Source organism: Balearica regulorum, chromosome 7 (assembly GCF_011004875.1).
Source record: "Balearica regulorum gibbericeps isolate bBalReg1 chromosome 7, bBalReg1.pri, whole genome shotgun sequence".
NCBI lineage: Eukaryota > Metazoa > Chordata > Aves > Gruiformes > Gruidae > Balearica > Balearica regulorum.
The window spans coordinates 21,822,383-21,844,498 of NC_046190.1; the positions used below are offsets into that span (position 1 = coordinate 21,822,383).

Genomic DNA, 22,116 nt, shown 5'->3' on the forward strand with positions numbered 1-22,116 from the left:
CCCTGCAGAACAGTCCTCATAACTCATCCGAGTGTGTTAAGCACAGTTTTATTAGATCTGAAACAAATTTTGGTGGGGAGATACTATAGGTCATTAACCATGGAGTAATTTTATCCTTGTTTCCCTAATGATGCCATAATGGCGAGCGAATTTCTTAACTAAAGACCAAAGAACATTTTGAAGGTCAGTTTCATCTGTGAGCTCCTTCAAGCGCTTCTCGGAGAAGATTGGAAAACTCGCCGATTTTTTGAAGAGTCATTAATAATGTGAAAGCTGAAAGAGCTCTCTCCCATTTGCGTTCCTGCTTTTTACCTTTTAATTTTATATCGCTTTAGTCCCTTTCTTTTTCTCCCTCACTCTCTCTCTTTTTAACTCTCTTCTGGAGTGGCCCCTCGTGCAGCTGAAAAATGAAATGGGCCATTCGTGAGGGCATCCTGAGCTGAGCCGAGGCAGGGCAAGGATCCAGGAGGGGGAGAGGGCAGCCCTGGCCATGGGTGCCCACCACCCTGGCCGGGACCCTGCTGCCATAAATGTCCCTCCAGCAGCCCTGGGTGCCAGCCTGGCCAAGGGGCAGCCTGCTCCCCCACGCTGGTGTAAATCAGGAGCGGGGCTGTTGGAGCCTGTGGCGCTGCATCCGTGCGAAAGGGGGGAGAGGGACCAGGCTGTGCCACTCCCTGCCTAACAGGGTACATACAGGTTTAGCCTGTCTGAATGAGCTCACGCCTGGATCACAGAGGGTCGTGCTGGAAGAGTGACCGCTGCACTGAGCGTGAATGTGCACGTATGTGCACGTGCATGTGTGTCAGTGACCATAAGACCGTTGCAGGGGTGATGTGAAATATTGAGTTATATATATTTGATATATATACACACACACGCACACTTGTGTGTGAATTGACATTTATAGATAGATGTGTAATAAATGGATGACATTGTTAAAAAAAAATACAGCAAGAAGCTGTACAAGGATTATATGTAGCCTGTGTACATGCATGTGCTGGGACTGCAGGTACATGGAGGGGCATGTGGAATAGGAATTAGCTTGTGAAATATTCAGTTTGCATGGATTGCTGTGCTCAAGTTTAGAGTGTGTATGCGTGTTTTATGCATGTTTGGGGGGAACACATGGGGGGCCCTTTGGATGCTGATTTATAACCCTCTGTGTCTGTAGTGAATAGATAACAGGCTTATACATGTTTTGCGTGGACTCTGTCTGCATTTGTGTGTGTGGTGTTTTTTCTGGCTGTACCACAGGCGTCAGTGGGCAGGAGGAATCTTCTGATGTGTGTGCAGTGCACTGGAGGCTTGGCTCTGTGTGTGAGTGTGTGTGTGCGCGCGCGTGTGCAGGGGGGGTATGCCTTAGAGAAGGGTTTGTCTGTGCGCTCATTAGAGAGCGCCTGGCAGTGAGCAGGCCTCTGTGCTTATGTGTTTTCCTCTCCCTGGGTGTGTATGCTTCAGGCATCTGCATGTGTTGCATTTGCAGATGCCATGGGCCAGATCCTCAGCTGATATAAAGCAGCACCGTAGTCCATGGGGCAATTTATGCCTGCTGCAGCTCCAGCCTAGCCCCAGGCTGGAGGCAGTGGGGCCAGGACATGTGGGCTGAGATGCTATCCCAGACCATGGGAATGGATAACTTCCAACCTGGATCAAGACCTTCTCCCATCCCTTCCGCCCCCTCTCCCCCAGCCTGTAGCTCACATTCAAGGCGAGAACTAGGGGGGGGGGATGCATGTGCGTGCCTATTTGGGGAGGGAGCGCTCCGAGGGGAGGGGGGCAGTGTGGTGACACACTCTGCTCCCAGATGTGATACCAGCGATAATTTCAATTTTATGCCTTTGTTATGGCTTTAATCACTTTCTTTATGCGTTTTGTTCCAGCGATCAGGGAGAGACACCTGATAGGCAAAAAGGATATCAGGGGAACAATTTTTATTTGGAATGTGGTGAGAAGTCTAATTAGAATTTGAATTCTGCTGAGCCTTGAAATGGTCGGTACTTTATCCTGATCGCCTTAGATATTGTTTCGAGTCAATCATCTGTCATAGTGCGGCACGCTGGAGAGAAAGGCTCTCCATCCAGCCCGGTCTCTCTGTCGGGCTGGGGGCTGCTGGTGGGGAAAGGGAGGGTGACAAGAGGGAGGGCAGCAGACTTTGCTCTGCCAGATAGGCTCCCCAGGAGCAAGCACAAAGGGAGAAAACCCTTGGCTCAGTGGTTTCCCTTTCTGTGTACTCCTAGCCCTGACATGTGGTGCTGCCTGCTGGCCCCTTCCTCATCATCACGGGGCTCTCCCCTCAAATGGGGAAATGAGAGAGGAGGACTGTGGGTCAACACAAATGTCCCCCCAGCTGCTGCCTGGGAGAGGAGCATCCTCCCAGAGATAGTCCACAAGGCTTAAGAGGATTTTGCTGCTATCCTGGCTGAACCGTTAAATGCTCTGGAGGGTCAGTTCTCACAGGCAGTCAGACAGCTAGGAAAGGATGGATGGATAGATGGACGGATGTGGATGGGAATGTTCCTCCAGATGGATTTGTATGGGACAGAGATAGAGATGGTGAACCCAGTGAGACGCAGGGATGGATGGGGCACTTAAGAAAGGTGAGAGTGGAGGTGGACATGCCTCATCAGGCTGAGGGCGGTAAGCACACTCATGATGGGGATTTTTTTCAGGCTGTCTGCAGACTCAGGCTGATCTTATTTCATTTGTGTTACCAGAACACAAAGGAAAGTGGGAACCTGGGTACATGACAACAAAGCACTCAGCAATTTTCAAAATCCTTTCAGCTTTAAACTGTGTTCTTAATAGTTTAAAAAACCCACACAAACCTAATATGAGTCCTGGTGTTTCAAAGCTAAAAGCCACTCCAAAGCTCACCAGGACATTACCAGTAACATCCTCCCTCCTGCCTCCAGTCCGCAGTGCCTCCCCCTGGTGATACTGCAGCCTTTAGTCCAGATCGAACTGCTGCAGTACTGAGTTTGAGATGAGCTGCGCGGTGGTGTGATCCCTGCTGCTAGGGAAAAGAAGGCACACAGGCAGGACTGCAGCATGATCTATATACCAGGAGAGATGAACTGAGGAGAATCATGAACAATAGAATCATTCCAAGATTCCTAAACTTATTGAAATTGATGGTAAAGACTTTATTCTGTGCTGTTCGTATGCTTTGAGATTTATTCTGAATGCAACATAAATGTCTGTAACATGAAAGATACAGGGTTGGTTTGGCTGTTGAAGAAAAGACAGTTGAATGTTTTGCCTTCTTGAGAAAAGCAGAAAATGACCTGGGACTGGGGGCTAATTAAGAGTTGCAGACATCTGCAAAAATTTGCAGCTAGGAAAGCCATTTGAGTAGTTCTTTCTAAAGCATCAGCATTAGGTTTCAGAGCTGACATACTGAGATGGGTGAGGGCAGCTCATGCCTTTCTCAGCTACAGTTCAGGCTGTCTGCAGACTCAGGCAGACATCACTGTATGTGTTTATGTTCAATTTCCCTCTTTAACAACTCATCAGGGCAAAACTTTTATTTATTTTTTAATTTTTTCTGCCCTTTTTTTTTTGCATTGAGAAAGCTGATAGTGTCAAAGCTCAGTTCTAAGGACTCATCTAAAAATCCCTTGATAGTCATGTCATCAGCCATGAGGTCTGAGGCAAAATCAAACTTTCCTTTACACTCTGAAAATGCACCTCAGGTTGCAAACAGAGAATAGCAGACATTAAATATGCTAGCATATTTGTAATTAGTGACGTGGCTTAGTGGTGGACTTGGCAGTGTTAGGTTTATGGTTGGACTTGATGATCTTAAAGGTCTTTTGCAACCAAAATGATTCTATGGTTCTATGATGCGCTGTCATTGCAAGTATATTCAGATTTTGGCCCTAAAGCTGCAATTCTGGTAAAGCAGGAATGCACTACCCCATGCTACTACACCAGCTGTACCCTCCAGACACTAAGCCAATATATTCACGTTAGGGAGAGAACGACTGAGCCCCCAAGTCTCTTTGCTCTGAGTATGCCCAGTCCCAGGTGCTGGATCGTACAAAGCATCACATGTCAGGAGAAGTGGCACCGTCTCGGACTGCAGTGGGAGGCTGTGCCTTGTAATGGGGCTGGTTTGACTCCAGGGCATCGCTGATGTAGCAGACTCCCACCTTGACTTATCCTCTGCCATGGTCAGAAAGACACTACTGCAATGAGTCCCTCATTTTGGCCCAGTTTATGGCTCAGATCTGTGACACCAGGTGCTGATGCCCACTTCCACTGCACTGTTCCTGGCTCCACAAATACGATACCGCTATTTGCCTGCCTTCTGGGGATGCACATGTGTGTGTGTATGTGTGAGATAACAGGTGAGATGTGTTCCTTGCCTAGCTCAAGCTTAAGGGGAATCAAGAAGAACATCATAATAATAATAATACTACTAGTAGTAGTAGTAGTAGTCTTGTATTCCAACAAGTAGGTGCTAAAACAAAAGAATCCCCCAACTCCTTGTGAACACTGGGGTCCCGACCTGGGATGGATCCTCCAAATCTGGGCTGTAGCCAAGATCATTAGCACTGTGCAAAGCTCTGCTGACTCAGGAGACCCCTGGAAGGAAGGCTGGATGGGGAACAGCTTGCAAGGACTAGGGTCTTTGCTGCAGTGCTGGAAGGCAGAGCGCTGATTCTAAGCCTTGATTGTCATTGAACTCTGCCCTCATGGAGTATTGTTTACTGTGCCGAAGGGATCTTTATGCATCATATGGCTTGTTCATGCCCAAATGTCAGCTGATGGATGTTCAATAGTTCTTGATGGCCCCGTGGTTTCTGTAGCCTGCTTTACAGCCCACACGGCAACAGGGAAAGGCCAGGAACTGAAACGAATGAAGGTTGGGTGAGAAGAGCTGCTGTAAGCACTGCCAGCACAGGCTGGGAAAGGGCTCCAGTGTGCAGGGTAAGAACAAGATCCAATAAGCTGGTCTTACTAATTTAAATCTCAGTTGACCCTACCTGTTCTTTCATTGTAATACTCTGAATGGTCACTTTCTTTTTCTTCGCGGGCACTGTTTGTAGGAGTGTTTCAAAGAAGAATCCCACACAGTCCATATTATCACTACTGTTTTCACTATGATTATTATTACCGTTTCCCTCCCAGCACCACTCAGAAAAGAAGCCCCTGTTGTGCTGAGCACTGTACAAATGCACTGGGAGAAAATAAAGGCACATTGACTTGCCTGAATTTCCATACCATGGCAGTGTCAGAGCCAGGAAAAGAAACTAAACCTTCAAGTTCCTCTTAGTAAGCCAGGGTTAGTAAGCCAGGGATGGCCTCTGTGTGCCTTCAAGCATTTTGAGCAGAACTTTTGAGTCATGGCTATACCATGCAGCTGGCTGTGAGCTTGCGCATGTAAAGAACTGATGGCTAATGCTACACCACCAGCACTGGGAATGAAGAAACCAGCAGGAACCAATTTAATTGCATCTTCTTGGGCCTCTGCTGCAATTTCAGGCCAGCTCCTGTTCAGGCATTGCTGTTAAGTGCTCCCAGAACTCCCATCCTTTCAGGTCTCCTGTGGCTCTTGGCCAAACAGATTTTGGTGTGCTTCTTGCTGGCTCGGGAAAGTTGGATAACCCTGCAAAGTCTGCCCACACTAGCTGGAGCCAGGAGGTTGGCTTTAGACTTTATTTCTCTGACCTTCTCACTCTTTCCTTTCCTGTTGTCTCATGTCTTTAGCCTCATTCAAGTGAAGTGTTCACTTTTTTTCTCAGTCGCAGCCGCCACTCCAATTTTCTCATGTCCTGATTTTTTCCACAGGTATTTCCCCCCCCTCACTGTTCCTAAGCACTGCAGTCCACGCACATGCCCACCTAGCTTGCTAGTTCTGGCTGGGGTAAATTCTTGCAAAATGACCTTAGCCTTTCCAGAAGGCAAAGCTGAGATGGAGGACTGCATCCAGCTGCCCACAAAGGTGAAGTCTGCCGTACCCCAGGACAAGCCTCAGCCTGACCAGCCCAGCCAAGGGGACCTGATGTCTGGGTTCAGTCAACAGGAAGAGACCTTCTCAGAAGAGATTATCAGAGAAGTGTCTTCTGAGAGAGAAACAAAGACAAAAGCATCTGGACTGTAGCCTTTGTGGGTTCTTTGGGGGCTATCACATGAACCCACACTCCAGTGCACTGCCTGCCATGGGGGAGATGGGACCCAGAGAAAGGTTCAGGGACCCGTGTGCTACATGTTCCCCTTCCCCTTCCCTGCCAGCAGCAGCCCTGTGTCTGTGGCTCAGCCCTGTCCTCTTTTCCATCAAGCGGACATCCCTGGGGCCCCAGTCTCTTCCCTAATCGGCCCATTTCCCCTGGCGTGGTCCTGGGGGGACGCAGCACTCGCAGGCTCTGAGGTGTCTCTATCATTGGCTGTCAGGTGAAGCCCTCCCTGAGCACTCCAGCAGGCCTTTCTTTATTTATTTTTAAAATTCCCCTGAGCCTACGAAGGTCGTTTGAACAAATTGGAGCTGACAGACATTAACTTGGAAAAAAGCCCATTGCACCATGATAAACTCCATTTAAAGAGAAGCAAAAGTGCCAGGCAAGGAAGGAACAAACGATGAGAAATTTGTCACTGTTACCGTAAGCTCAGGAGGTGAGACTGTCAGCTCCAGCCTCACCTTCTCCCATTGTGCATTATCCCACGTTCCAGCACTACTATTTCGGCTGCAGCAGCCCCCATTGGTGCGAATGGGCTGAACTGGGATGTTGTGCAAGGCCACAGGGAGAGCCATTCCCAGTGCCAAAGAGACCATGCAGGCAAATTAAATTGGTGGGCCATACCCCTGGTGAAGAGAAAAGGGAACTGAAGCCCAGAGATGAGGTGCTTCACCCCAGGTCACACAGAGAATCACCCTCTAAGATGCAAACTGACCTCAGACCACGAGTGTCCCCCTTCCTGTCCCCAGTCCTTGAGCCTGTTTTGCATCTGTCTGTGCACTCAGGTATCCATGCACCAGCAGGGACATGTGAGCGGTTTTACCCCTTGGTACGTACCCTGGCTAGGGAACACAGCACCACCACGGCTCCAAACCTGCCCTCCTCTGAGAGCAAGATGCCTCAGCCTGGGCACGGAGGTTTATCCTTCAGGGACCTGCATCGCAGAGGTAACCTGAACAAGCCATGGCCATTGCCAGCTCTTCTGTGAGGGACCAGGGATGGTACCTTCCCTTCAGCTGGGGGCCAGAAGAGCTGCCTGAGGGGCAGAGGGAGATAGGAGAGAAGTCAGATGTATCAATCTTAGTCCATACGACTGCTGATGAAACCTGTGCTGTCCAAAGATATATCCTAATGCCTCCCATTCAATTTGCACACAGTTTCTTTATGCTTTGCTTAGTGTCCTTGAAGCAAAGGAAATTGGTTTCTCCTCTCCTCTGGGCATCATGTGGGTTCCAAGTGCTTCCAGCCCCCTGCAGAGCTGCAGCAGCCGCCAAGTGTTCTGGCAAGCCAGGATCAAATCTCAGAGAGGAGCAGACCTAGGACTGTCACACTCACCTGGCCAAATTCAGGCCAGGGCTCCCTCTACCCCACAGCCAGATAAGAAATGAACTTCTCCAACTGCAGATCAGCAAGCTCAGAAGTGGGAAGAAGTGACTAATATACCTTGCAGGTGGGAACTGAGCCATGCTCTTCCTCATGCCTCTTTGTCTTGGAGTCCTGCAAAAAAATGAAAATAGTCTTTGCACTTGCAGAGCATTGTGGCAGATCAGTCCAGGCCAGTGCAGTGTGCCCAGACTCCGAACTGAAGGTCTTCTGCAATCACCTGGGTTATAAATAGTGTCTGGCTAACCAGGCTGAGAAATAAGAAGTTTCTTGACATGGTCACTACAGCAACTGTCACCATCTAGGCAAAACTGTCAGCTGCAGGAGACCTGTTCATTACCAATACCCCTCAAGCTCAAGAGTGGTCCCAAGTCCTGGGAGGACAGGGTGGCTGTGAAGAAAGCCCTGTCCATGTACCCAGCTGTAAAGAGCACCAGGAAGGTCTCTGCTGCTCACACCTGGCCTTGTGCCCAGCACGGATCCGTGTCAGGAAGAGGGAAGGCAGCACTCTTCACCAGGTTCTTGTACAGCACGCAACTACAGCTTAGCAAACTCTCCAGTATCACCACTGGCTCTGGGTGCACTGTCCCTCTGCAGCACTGGCATAAATGGGATGGCCAATTTACTATGCATGGGAGATTTCCAGTCTTGGCTGGATGTTCCTGATCCACAACAACCTTTGGTCCAACAGTGAATGGTGCTAACCTCAACTTTCTGTGTTTGGGCACCCTGCCCAGCTTTATGGTTAAGCGTTACAGCAATGTCTTTCCCGCTGCCCAGTTTCTCTCTTGGAAACAAAGATCGCATTTCTGCAATGCTGCAGTTAGACCAGTTTGACCTTTCCCTGTCATGTGGGTGCCCAGACAAGTCAGAGAGGGCTCGGCAGAGATGGGCAGTGTCCTCGCACCACGGAGACAGCCAATCTAGGGGCTTGCCTGTGCTGTTCCACCTACTACCTCCTCAAGGCTTGCTCTCCAGCTGTGCCTGCACCCACAGTAAGGTCAATTTCATGTTTTCCCTCCTACTCGTATTTGCTGATCACCCACACTGCAAACCCCACCGCTCAACCCTGAATGACCCATTCAGCCAGCCCATGGTGATCTCTGGCTATGAGACCTGGCTCACCCCACATTGACCTTCAGAGCCACCTCCCTCTGCTTTGCTGTGGCTTTAGAAATCACTTGAGCATGAAATCCCGGAGCACAGGAAGTCCAGCAGGGCAATCCTGCCCCAAAATCCCATGTCCCTCATCTCTTACCCCTACTGCAGCCCCTCTCTGCTGAATTGTCCTGCTGGGATTATGCACCTCAGCCCTGCATAAAATGAGGTGTCTAATTGTCTGTGTGAGTCCATGCCCTGTCTCTCAGATAGGATGATAGGTTTGTTTTCAGCTTTTTTGGGTCAATGGCTGTCTTTCACTTCATACATGGGACTTGGAGTCCTGGTCTTGCTTAGGGCTGGTATTTCTGATCTGTAGGTAAAAGCAACAGTAAATGGTGGCTCTATTACTGCTCCTAAACCTTAGCTACAAAATAGTCACAGCAGCAAGCAGGACTAGTCAAAGCATTGGGCAACTGTTGTAGAGTGTTTCAATTTCAATATCATTTCTATATAGTAGGATTGCAATGGGATTTCCCACAGAATGTGTGTAGGAATTAGAAGGTCTTTTTCTAACAGATTCCTTCAGGTTTATAAAGCATGTTTTTGTAGGTATTATTTTGGAAGCATTTCTCTCCCCCTGTATGAAGCCTCTTCAGTCAACATTGGTTACAGATATGAGTTTCAAAACTGGGGTGAAATATGATGGAAAACAGAGTATGTTTCTATTGATGGCAGTTCTTCATGCAGATTTGACCTTTGGGGAAAGAGGAAGGTTGTTTTGAAACCAAAAAATTCTCTTGCCAAAAATGTTGCCCTGGTAACCGAGGCTGTAGAAAGGAACCTGGATCCTTATGCTACCCATTAAAGGGAATCTGACTCTGGAGAGCAAGAGGTGGACCCTGGAGAGCTGGCTGGTGGGGGCTGAGAGGGGCTGGGGATGTTGGAGATGCCTGTGTGGGGACAGGGGAGGAAAGGTGGGAGATGAAGAGGCCAAGGGCAGTGAGAACAGGGTGAGACCCACAGGGGCATAGGGCATTTGAAAGACTGATAGGGGCAGAGAGGATGCGGAAGGCAGCAAAACTGGCTGGTGCGGCTTGGCAGCATCAGTAATGTGTGGAGGGTCTCATGCAATGCCTTCCCCAAGATGCAATGATGTTTTGAGATTCCCCCCCTGCAAGTCCCTTCTGCCCCTTGCAGCAGCAAAGATCATTTTCTCAGTGTCCCTTTTCCTTACCCCCTAACCATACTCATTCCAGACCAGCCCTTAGTCCCACTTCCTGGCCCCATCAGCTCCCACCTCGCCAGTAATGAGGGGGACCGTGTGGTCTGCCTTTCCTGCACTCCCGCACTTCCCTCTGGATCCCAGCAACAAGTTTAATTGGAAAAAACCAAGGCTGACTTGGAGGCAAGGCAAGGAGGCAGGGAGAGCCTGTGCCAGCTGACACCATGATCGATTACCTGGAACTCCACCTGACACTGAAATTAGGGTTTTTTAATGATAGGCCGACTCTCCCTGGATGTGAAATTCAAATGATCTCCAAAGCTTCCCTGCGACCATCACTCGCTGCACGCAGTGGTACACGCCACATGCAGGTACTTTGTCTCTGTCACTGCTGAAAGGACATTGTTATTACCAACAACTCTTTGTATTAACCAGTCTCCTACCTAATAGACAACACTTTACGTTCTGCACCGTTACCCAGTCAGGGCTGCTGTGTGCCTGAGAGACACATGCTTCCCCCGAGCTCCCCTGGGGCAATGAAAAGCCGGTGCTTAAAAAGAGACACCAAAATGGAGGATGCACACACACCTTGCTCTCCGTGACACCCCCCTGCTCTCGTGGTGGGGGGTGATTTTCCTTGGCGCTGCCTGTCTCAGCTGCAGGCCTGTATCATAAACCAGTGGGGCGCAGGGTGGCCGTGCTGAGATGTGCAGAGGTGCCTGGCAAGCAGGCAGTTGCCTAAGTACCCTTTGGAAGAGGAAGGGGAGTTTTTCCTCCCACCAACACTTTTCCCAGCCCAGAGCAAAACTGGGGGAGGCAATACTCTGGGGAGTTTTCCCCATCTTTATCCTGCTTGGTGAGCCATCAAAAATGTGCCTGCTGGGCTGGTACCCTCTCATGCTCCACGGTCATGGTGGAAGAAAACCCATCCCCTCCCAGGGTCTGTGCTGTCCCTGAGCCCTGGTCTATGTCAAAGCATTTGCACCTGTGTGGAGGGATTGTCACTGCTGGTGGAGGTTTTCTCCCAAGATATTGTTCCCACCGTTCTTCCACCAGCTCTTGACCACTTTTGCCTGGTCCTTGGGAAAGCAGAGGGAAGGTGACTGGTGTGACTGGGAGAGGAGACATGGGGCTATTCTGTGGCCATTATCTGGGCATATTGACTGTCTTTTCTCATGGGAGATGCCAAGCAAAAGGACCGCTTTTTTCTTCCTGCTCGCCAAGGAGGGAAAGGAAGAGGTGAAAAAAAGAGAGAGAAAAAAAATTTAAATAATGTAAATACAGCAGAGACAGCAGTAGCCTGTAAACCACCATGCATTAAGCGACATTTCCTACATCTTGGTACTATACTGAATGAAGATTTGGAAAACTGCATGGAGGGAGGATTTCCTAGCACAGATGGTAATTTCACCTGGGTTGTAGAGTCCTCTAACAGCATTGGGGAAGGCATCATCACCAAAGGGAACCTTTGGCTGTATCATACAGTGCCAACAGGAGAGAACATGGGTTCTGGGTGGTGGAGATGCTGGAGGGAAAAGAGAAAGGCCCTGCCTCCAAACACATTCACTGCAGATTCAGATTTCCCCCCCATGAGAGGCATTGTGAGGAGGTTAGATGGGGACAACAACTGTTTCCGCTCCAGCAGGAATTGCTTTGGGCTGTGTTGAATGAGAAAAGCTGGGCACACGTGGGTCTGGGTAGGACTGCAGGAAGCTATAATTCAGACCTTCTGGTTTGCCTCACCAAGTGAAACCCTGGGTGATGACACTGACATTTTTCACAGGCTGACCGCTGCAGCGCCTATTTTTTTCTTCAATTAGGTATTTGCTCTGGCATATTTAGCAATATAACCTATGCAGCCTCAGTTTCCTCCTGGTTAAGCGATGCTTCTTGTATTTGATAACGTGGACATCTTTGATGAGGAAATGCTACCTGAGTTGCCATGTAAAAATCACGTATTCTTTCTGTGCCTCAACTCTCCATTTTACCTATATTGTTAAAGGTTGCCTGTCCTTAAGTGAATGCTCAGCATCAAGCATCCCATGGCTGCACTCTCAGCCACCCTCTCTGGCCATCCGTCAGGTCATGTTTTCGAGGAACTCGGGCACCTTTGGTCTGGGAGATGGTCAGTGGCAGAGCTGGTATTTGCTATTCAAGGTCATGTGGTGGTATGAGAGGTGTTGGGAGGGCAGTGCTGTGCTTTGCTGGGGCATGGGATGTCTTTGCCGTGTGTCCAACCAGTTCAGTACAGCCACTGGTGCCCTCGGTAGCTGTGCCAGTTGTCCTCCGAGCAAGGTCTCCGTGGGAGCTGAGCAGAAGGGGGACGCATGCGGACAATGTTCCCTGCTTTCCTCCATCGCCCGGTGAGCAGCCCCTAATCTGAGGGGCGTGCCAGTATTAATGCCTTTAATAACGACGGATCAGATTGTATGAAGAGTTTTAATTGATGTCTATATCCCTGGTAACATAAAAACAGCCATGCAAACGTCTTACCACTATTATTTTATCAAAGGTTTTGACGTGGCTGCCGCATAGGAGATGTCAGGGAAAAAATTCATGTCTGCAAGGCACAAACAGGCGAAGTAATGGGATATAAATCAAAAACAGTGAAAGGGGAAAGTGGTTAGTCACAAGATCATAGAGTTTTCACTACAAGGGAGAGCAGTGAATTCTCAATACAAGCAGCAGAATTCATTCACTCCCTGGTGCCGTCGTGGCACCCAGCACACACACCCCCCTCTGCCCGCCGGACACAGTCCTGGGCAAGGAATGACCAGGTGCCTGTCTGGTCAGGTAGTTACAAGCTGTGTCTCTTCCTTGTCCCCTCCTACTTGTACAGAAGACATGGAAACTTAGCCCAAAAAAGAGGATTACAAATAGCACACCCTTCTCTTTGGCTGGTCAAGAGTATAATTAACCCTTTAGCAGGTCTGCTCAGCTTGCATCACTTGGTGGTCTATGAACACACTCATGAGTGTAGTTTCCATTACAGAGAGGACAAACCAAAGTGTGGGAGACAAAAGGGGCTGATAGTTTTACTCTAGGCTGGTGGCAAAAAGGAGGAAGGAAAGCATGACTTCAGTGCACCTTGTTTGCCCTGGAGTAACGTTGGGACTCCACCATGCAACTCCAGCAGATCACTTGCAGACCTGCTGTTTGTCAGTGACTAGCTCTGACCTTCAGGGCACATGGATGGCTGGGACCCTGTTGACGGCTCATGACTCTGTTTGACCACCTTGTCTCCTTTCCACAGCCAGAGCCCCCCAGAACTCAGCCAGTGGGCCAAGGCAACTGAGAACCACCTGGGAGACCCTTAGAAGCTGATCCTGCACCGATGCCTTACAAACACTTTATTTCTGCTAGCCACAGTGTCCCATGGGGTGGTGTTCTGTGGTGGGAAGATGTTCAGACTGGCCAACAGCTGGGAAGGCATGAGTACAGTGTGAGAAGTGCTGGACAGGGTGCTGGGCCATCTTGTCTAGACTGTGCTTTTGCCCAGAAAGGTTGGATCAGATGATCCTTGTGGTCTCTTCCAACCTGGTATACTATGATTCTATGAAGTGACTGCCTTTTCCAGGGCACTGCTGAGAGGAAGCTTGCAGCATGGCTTCCTTCTCCAGTTGCTTGGGTTGCAAACGTAAAAACCTGGAGAGGGGGGTAAGATGGAAGGAGGATAGGAGGGGAGGAGAGGATGAAAAGGAGGAAAAACTGGTGGATAAAAAGAAATTTGAAAAAAAGTAAGCGAAATATTCAAACTGGAAAGTGATATTATAGAAAACTGCAGGGAACACGCTTGAGTGCATTCAAATTTATTCAAACTCTGCGTCTGACATTGATGAATGCAACAGCTTTTTCCACAATATGTAGAGCGCACAGGGCATTTAGGATTGCAGCATCCCTTTCACTGCAGCTGTCTGGGGGCCTGTTCTGAGCGCTGTGGAGACCCCTACTCTGGGCCCTGGCGTGCTCCCTTAAAGAAGAGGCCAGGAAGCCATTTGGGAAGGAAGAGAAAAACAAACAAAAAAGAAGGATTTCAGCAAAAGATCAAAAAGGAGAGATTTCAAGGCTAATCCAACCTTACTGTGCACGAGGTCTTTATCTTTGTGGCAGGACCCAGTTTCTCCTCTAGCAGTGGCGCAAAGTCCTTCCCAGCATGCATGCATCCATAGGAGGGAGGTTGTATCAGAATGCACAGACATGTCATTGCCTTTCTGTAGGTCCTGTAAAAACATTACCTTCCTTCCTGCCAACATGCCTTAGTGCAAATCTGCCTTGCAAGCAGGGACTTCAAGGTCCTGTTCTCTCTGGCTCCAGTGGAAAAAAGATCTTGCAGCTCTGGCCCAGCAGAAGACCACGAACCAGCCATCTTCCTGCAGGGAGCACTCTTGCACCCTCTTTGCATGCTGCAGTGGCAGGCTGGCACCCCAAGCAATGACTTCTGCACTTTCCTCCAATTTCTCCTCCCCTTGCCTGGGAAGCGTAGCAGCTTTTAGGAGTAACAGGATACAGAAGAGCTTGAGTCAACAACCACCTGTGACTGTTTATCTATAGATTTCATGCTTGCAGAGTTTCTTGGGGAGAGGATGGATGGAGCTGTCTTTCCAATGGATGCTCATGGAAAGAGGTGCAAACCCACCAGTGTGCCAAGGAGACATTGAACTCCAGTGTTCTCTTCCACTGCGGTACCTGGACAATGCGCATCCATGCAGACTGACAGCAAAGCCAGAGTTTCCCTGTGTATGCCTTGTGGCACTGAAGTTGGCAGAAAGCTGGGAGGCAGCCTGGGGGTCCTGGCACTCTCACTGTGTGCAGCCACCCATGGAGAGGATAGGATTCCTTCATTCCTAGTCTCTCTGCCCATGAATTTTTGAGACAATCTCTGATAATTTATTTTTTTTTCTCTGTCCAAGGCTTTTATACCTCCATGTTGGAAAGAGTCTGATGTCTAGGGCACAGGTGACATGAGCTCAACTCCCAGATCCACAGCAAACTTCCTGGGTGGTTTGGGTCAGGTCACGTCAGCATTGCAGGCTAAATTCCCCACCTGTGATGTAAGAACAAGTATAGCAGGCTGGTGGTTTTTTAAACGAGATGTTTTTGCAGTGCCATCACTGCAGGCTCTCACATTTTCAGAGTGTCTTTCTGCTACTGTACAATATATAGCACTTATAATTTCTGATTTAGACAGTTTTGCCTTTCCTTTCCTTCCCAAATCTCATCACACCTATGCTACCTTGGCTCCATCTTTTGCTCAGATGAAGATCACTGTGTTCGGCACATGAAGAAATTTGGCTGCTGGTCCTCCACAAATCCAGTGGGGAGCTGTGAAAACAGGGTTTTTCCTGATGTTTTTCTCTCCAGGGCTCTACACAACTCCTGTCCAAAGGGGCAGTGCACAAATCTGGGTCGGCTCCAGCGGTTTGCCTGCCAAGGTGGCCGCGTGGGAGAGGAGTGAATGGGTCACTTTGCAGGGCAGCACCAAATGCCAAGGCCCATCATAGCATGTGCTGAGGTGCCAGTGCCCCCCAGAACCATGGCTGGACCTACATGGAGACAGTGGAAGCAAGACCAGAACCCCGCCAGAAGTTAGCATGTGGGATCCTCACTTGAGCCCTGTTGTAGGGATGGGCTGGACAGCGAGGGTGGTGGTGGAGCTGTGTTTCAGGGACATGGGCATGATGCATTTCAAATGGGGATGCTCATTCACATGAGATAACAAATCTGAATTTGAACCTGTTTCCCCCAAGTTTAGGTTTTCTTTGGCTTCTTTGGTCCTTCTAGCAAGGACTGTTTCTAAGTCTTTAGGAAAACTTTTGGTGGATGTTCAGGGTGGTCTCAGAAAGCCACTTAAGCCAAGGCTGAACAGTCAAAAAGAGACTCAGTTTGCCCAACAAGTAAAAAGCAGGAAAGTCTGCTGAGTCCCAGCAGTGGGAGATCCTCCTAACATCTCTCTTGGGGGTGCCTTGGGAAATGAACAAGCTGCCTTGCCCCGTCTCCTAGAAAAGGCAGCATCAAAGGGGCCACCTCTCCCCCACCCTACCATCAAGCTGTCTGCAGATGGGCTGGGAAGGCACTGCTGGCCTGGCACCGTCTTCGGGACCGGATAGCATCCTGCTTGTGAGGTCCAATAAATGGTTTGGGGAGGGGATGTGTGCCTTGGCCTGACAGGGGAGCCAAGAGCTTCTCCCTCTCCCTCTCTCTCTTTTTCTCTTTAGATCGTCGTCATGGTGTAAACAAACAAGCTAAACTCTATGAGATTTACAGTGCCCAGCTTCAGTGGCTTCCAGTGCAGCGCAGTGAGATATTTCTGTACAGGCAGGCTAAGCACTTTCCATTTTATACCTCAGCGGCTTTATAGCATCTTAAGGATTTCTGTGCATGCCTGGCTTCACTCAGAGGGAAAAAAATCAAGCTTGTAAATAAATACTAAATATATATGAACAAAAAAGACAGAAGGGAAGAGAGAGGGACACACGCACACACACACGCGCGCACGCACACACCCACACTGGCAGAGGGAAGCAGAGAGGGGATGCAGAGATAGAGTGGGCTGAATGGGAGATGGAGAGACAAGAGATAAAAAAGAAAGAGCCAGCTGAGCAGCAAGTTGAGGACAGGCTCTCCTCCACCACAGCCAGATGGAAAGAAAATAAGCCAGAGCAAGCAGCTCTCTGGCAATTTGGGGAATATTAATTTCCCATCGGGTCAGGTTAATGGCTGTGCTTGAGGTTAAGCTGAAAGGGCAGGGGAAGGCACTCTGCTCTGCTGCTGGCCCCTCAGCTCAAACTTATGCACCCCCATTGGGCTGTTACCCGTGTACCCTCTCCTCATTCTGCCTCTGCCATCTGACAAATACTCCCCACAGCCAGGTCTGCGCCTGACGCCAAACCAGCAGTGAGTTCCCGGGAGCAGGAGCTGCCCCTGGCCCTGCAGGGCCCCAGTGTCGGTGGTTCCCAGGCTGAGCCACCCTCCTGCACCCAGTTCAGTGGGAACCGGAGCAGCAGTTTTCTTTCCTCCCATTTTTATTTGTAACAGAGTTTTCTCTCTCCAGCCCCGTCACTTCTCCCATCAGTGACAGGAAGACAGAAATACAGCCTGGGCCTGAAGCAGGACCCCAGTTGCTCTTTGCTGTCTCTGGTATCAGCAGCCTTTTCCTCCTTGCTGGTACAGGTGGATCCTTGCTGCCCAGCAAGCTCTTAGAAATGAGCTGCAAGGAGAGATTTTGTGCTTTGTGTTTTGTTTTGATGTTAGCAAAATGTTTAATCCCCAGCCAGGATCTTTCACCTGCACCTGTACTATGGAAAACAAGCCCGAGGGCCGGCTGCATGTGGCAGCATGCAGCAGGACAGGTTTCCCATAGGATCCTTCCTCACTCCCAGCACTTAACCACCAGCTCCACAGCCCTGATACAAGAAGGCAGATCTTCTTCATGCTTTCCAGCGCCAAATCTTGCTGCACCGTATTGTCCCACTGCTAGGGATCGGGCAAGAAGTGACTTGACAGTGGCAGTGCAAGAAATCGGTGGCAGAGGTGGGAGCCAAAGTTTGATTTCTGTAGACCTGCTAATCTGTCATCCAGGGGTACCACACCACATGACGTGTGAAACGCAAGCTGACAGCTAGCGGGTTTAATAAAGCTGTTGCAGTTCTGTGTGGAAAATGGCAGCCTGCATCCAAATCTGAGCACGGTCACCCTTGCAGCCTGGCTGAGCTGAGCTGGGGAAGTCCTGGGGATAAGGACTAAGTCCAACGTGGAGATAGTATATCTTTGCCATGGCTTTCCCTTCACCCCTGTCTTGTGTGATTACCCTTCCTTTACTCCTGGCACACACCGACCTTGCCTGATGGGGCTGGACTAGCTTATTACAGCAGGAGGTCTGCATGCCCTAACTTTTAACCAGACTGCTGCTAATGTAAGCATCCAGTAAAGACCAAACACATATGTTTGGGTAGCAAAAATCTCTGCCCACCATACGCAGTGGAGTGTACAGCCCTGCTGGCATGATATGGAGGTGACACTGACGCTGAGGAGCTGTCAGTCTGCACTTCCTTGGGGAAAAGGCTGTACGCCATGCAGCAAATGTGGGCAGACCCCTGCAGCTCCCTGGCTTCCCCTCGAATGACCTGCACCATGAAATGTTGCTTGTGAGGCTGCATGAGGTAGCTGAGCCCAATTTTGGTCTTTGCATGGAGTGAAAATTCCCGTGCAAGGCTCTGCTGGGGAACCAACCACAGGCTAGAGGATGGCTGGCTCCATCTTCGGGTGTGAGCCAACCCTGCTCCACTCCCAACACCAGCTCCTTGCTGCTGGCCTTCTGCCCAGAGCAGAAGGGCTCCTGGACTGGGAGAAGGGACTGTCTCCCCTTGGGTCGCTGACAATTTCTCACCATTCTCTCCCTGCCCGGGACTCGCTTCCCCTTCTCAGATATTAAGTATTCAAACCTCATTTACATCCTTATTTTTCAATTTGCTGCCACAGTAGTTTAATTTATTCTATATAATTTCTTTTTCTGAGGGGACATTAATCATTGCCCTGTGCTTTTTGGCGCCTGTGGGATATGTGTGTGGTTTTTTTTAAATCAATAAAATAAAGCAACCTTCCTTCCCTCTACCCACCCCCCACACTCCTTCCCACCCCCAACATGCCCCTTTGCCGGAGGAGAGAAATATCATTTCTCTCACTATTTTTTTACCCCCATTGTTTCCTTCATTTTCATCCCAAACAGATTAACTTGTCTTTTTTATTTCTGATGAAATGCTGTGTGAATAGGGTGGCTGGGAGAGGAGAGCTCCTGTCTGGGGCTGCCCGCTGTGCCACTTGAAGGGCGGGTTTACATGACGTCCCTGCTGAACTGCTGAAGCTTAGAGCCACTGGAAGGGGAAGCTTGGTGTTTCCAAAATAGGCCTTGGAAAGAACAAGTCCACTCATGGTGCTGGGGTGACTGGTGGGCTGGGGAGGCAGCCGGCACATCTCACAATGAACTGCAGAGATGCAGCCATGAAGACAGGGCAATGCCTACTGCAGGACTCTAAAAGGAAAGAAAGGAGAAAATCATGAGGAAAAGAGAAGAAGGAGAGAGTTTGCAGGAAGGAGAGAGAAAGAAAAGCAAAAAACAAGAAAAAGAAAAGAGCAAATCATTTGGGAAAAAGAGAAGGACCAGAGTGTCCAGAGCTTAATGGCTTTCCCATTTGATTCTAGCTGATACAAGAAAAAGTAGTTTCTGCTCTGGCTTTAGCCCAATACATAACTACCAGGGTGCAGGCTGCTCCCCTGTGGGGTGCACAAGCGGTGCTGCAGCATTAGGGGAGTGGGAGGGTGGTGCGGGCCGGGGTCCCCTGGCTGCCCCGCTGCATGGGCACAGCATCCCAGGTTTCCCTGCCACAGGCACCAGGTTTTTTGGCCATTATAGCTGCTTTCTTTTGTTGTTATGTAATCTCTGATAATGAAAGTCCAGTTCTGAGAGGATGCTTAATGCGGTATTAGTCAGTTGAAATATAAGTGTAAATTACATGCCTGCAGCTAGAAAAAAAATGGTTACAGCAGAAAACATCCCTCTTTAGTAGCATACTATAATCAAGAGAGCTGATCAAAAAAAGATTCTTGATGGACCAGTTTTCCATTCGAAAATGCAGAATCCTCCAAATTGAACCATTTCCTGGAAATGTTAAATGTTGACTGGAATTTTTGGCAGAGATTTGAACTGACCCAAAATGCAATGGATTATTTGTTTTTGCCTTTCTCATTATATTTATAAGCCATTTTGTGTTTTCAATGCTATCGAAACATAAACTTTAACGTGATTTTCATGTTTCTGCATTGAATTTGTTTCAGAATTAACATTCTGTTCTGCCCCATCCTGTCCACTCCATTTTTCATTTCACTTCATGATGAAAATAAATGTAGAAATAACAGAATTTCCTGTAGTCTGGTTTTTCTATTTTCTAGCCATTTCTAGAGATCAGCAATGCTAGTATGCAATGGAACATTTTCCCCAACATTATGATGAGACTGAAGATGTTACTTGGAAAATATTTATCTCTGTCAAAAAGCTTTTGGTTATTGTAGAAAAGTCAAAGTTCTTAGCTATCTTCAATAAAACAGGATTGGACACTGGGGGTTTTGTCTAGATTGATGTCCAGAGTCACCCATGCAGTGAAGAGACTGCAATGCAAATGTATTGCCTCAATCACATCATTCGGCAAACTGCAACCAATGATGTTGATGGAAGGAGGGGTGAGGCTGCACCCCTCATCCTCCACCAGAATAGGCTTTGCTGACTAAAATGTGTACATTTCTGGGAGTTGTATCTGTATTATTGGTTTGTTGTTAGTGTTGTTCTGCTAATGTCTACCTTTACGGTATTTGAAAGGTTCTTATGGAAGTCCATGGGAATGTTTTGGACATGTAGCAGAGAAAAAATGAATTCACCCTTGGCTTGCAAAAAGCATGAGCTCCCATCACCCAGCCATGAGCAACCCCGCACTAAGGAGCATCACAGCAAGTCCAGAACTACCATTTGTTTCACTGAGGTCTGGATCCAGGATGGGAGAGCTGGTATATGGTATCAGAGATGGGCACCTTCCAGCTAAGTTGTGCACCAGCCACCCTGAAACCCTCTAGCCCTGTGGGTGGCACAGGCAGACCATGTGAGACAGTTTCTCCTGTGTGTGCAATGGCTCCAGTCCAGACTGCGGTTCCCTCCTGGAGGTGATGCTGGAAGAGCAGCATGTAAGTGACAGCAAGCTTGGCCCCAGCTCTCCTGTGTCCTGTGCACCCTGGGAGTGTGAGTGCTTCCAGTCATGGACCATGAACTTGCAAACACTCTCGTAGTCCTGTTCCTGCAGTTTGGATTGGGCTCAGTTCTCTGTCACCCAGACTTGAAGCAGATCTCTCGCAGGATGCCCACCTTGAGCTTAGCAGCGTGCTTCAGCCAGGGTGGACACAGCGTCTGGCCACTTGTTCCTCTGAGGAAGGAACTCTCAGAGTTCAGCACTTGCATCTGTGTTGCAAGCATTTTCTGTGCCTTTGTAACTGTGCTTATGTTTCTTGCTGATGCCTCAGGGAGCACTCTGTGGAGCTGAAATAATGTAAGATCTGTTCTGCTCAGGGTGTTTCACTCCCTGGCTGGTAGGAATACTACAAGAAGACCAGATCTTGCAGTATTTCAGCCCCATAAGTGGCTCCTTGAGGCAAAAAAAGACCCGTGAAGAAGAAACACAAACACAAATACCAAGATATTTGGTTTCCCAGTGTGATCTTTCCTCCTCTTCTGCCGTTCATGCAAAAATAAAATAAAATGAACCACTCCACTCACAAACCAGCTATATGTGAAGTGGATACTGCAGAGTATGGCTTATGGTTTCATAAAATACTTCCACATACATATACAGTAGAGGAATAGATGGGACAAAATAAATACCTGCATTTTAAACAAAATTTGACCATGATTCTGCCATAAGATATATGCAGACTGGGTCCTGAACTCATAGACAAAATGCAACTCCATGTGTGTTCATACACAGAACTGCCATGGGACATCTCCGTGTGTGTGTCCTGAACTGTGGCCAGGAGCGTGACAAAATCAGACTGAAGTAATCCCAACAGCCAGGAGATTTGGACATGTACATGTTGGAGCGTGCCTTACAAAACGTGCACAGGGGCATAATGAAATGTGTGAGAATCATGATATACAGGACACACGTGTGTCAGAAATTGTATGTCCAAGTGTGTGCTGCTGAGCGGAGGAGGGAGCAGCCAGCAGGGGTGCTGGAGGCCAAGATTTGCAAAGCTAGTTAATGCCAAGTTCAGAATTTCCAACTTTTATCAGAAAAAAAGCAAAACACCTTGTTGCCTCCTGTTCTGCTCTGGAGCTAGCTGCCTGTGACAGCTCAGCTGCATTGGTACAGTAAAACCCATCAGCACAGTGGATGTGGGGGGTGTCAGTAGACCAGTCATTGGGTATAAGGTTAACCCAAATCACGCTGTTCTCAGTATCCTGGGGTTTTTTTCCTGAAACTTGTTTCCATGTGCCAGGCTGGACAGGTCAAAGCACAACAGGGACTTTGGGGTAGGAAAGGGATAGCGCACCAGTGGAGGGCCAAGGTTCAAGCCTGTGTCTGCGAAATGGTTCTTCCGTGGACATTTCTGAGAAAACAAGTGCTTGTTCAGGGGAGCAACTGGACCTGCAATGAAAAGACAAAGAATGGAGAAAAAGTGCTGGAAAAAATGGAC

At 48.8% G+C, this 22,116-nt stretch overlaps 1 long non-coding RNA gene across 1 annotated transcript in view; it reads left to right on the top strand.

Moving 5' to 3' along the window:
- Positions 1–19,842, top strand: part of LOC142602609 (uncharacterized) — a 47,520-nt gene extending 27,678 nt beyond the window's left edge. Inside the window, exon 4 of the long non-coding RNA XR_012836359.1 lies at positions 15,247–19,842. This is a non-coding gene — a long non-coding RNA (uncharacterized LOC142602609). The remainder of the gene's footprint in view (positions 1–15,246) is intronic.
- Positions 19,843–22,116: the final 2,274 nt, after the last annotated feature.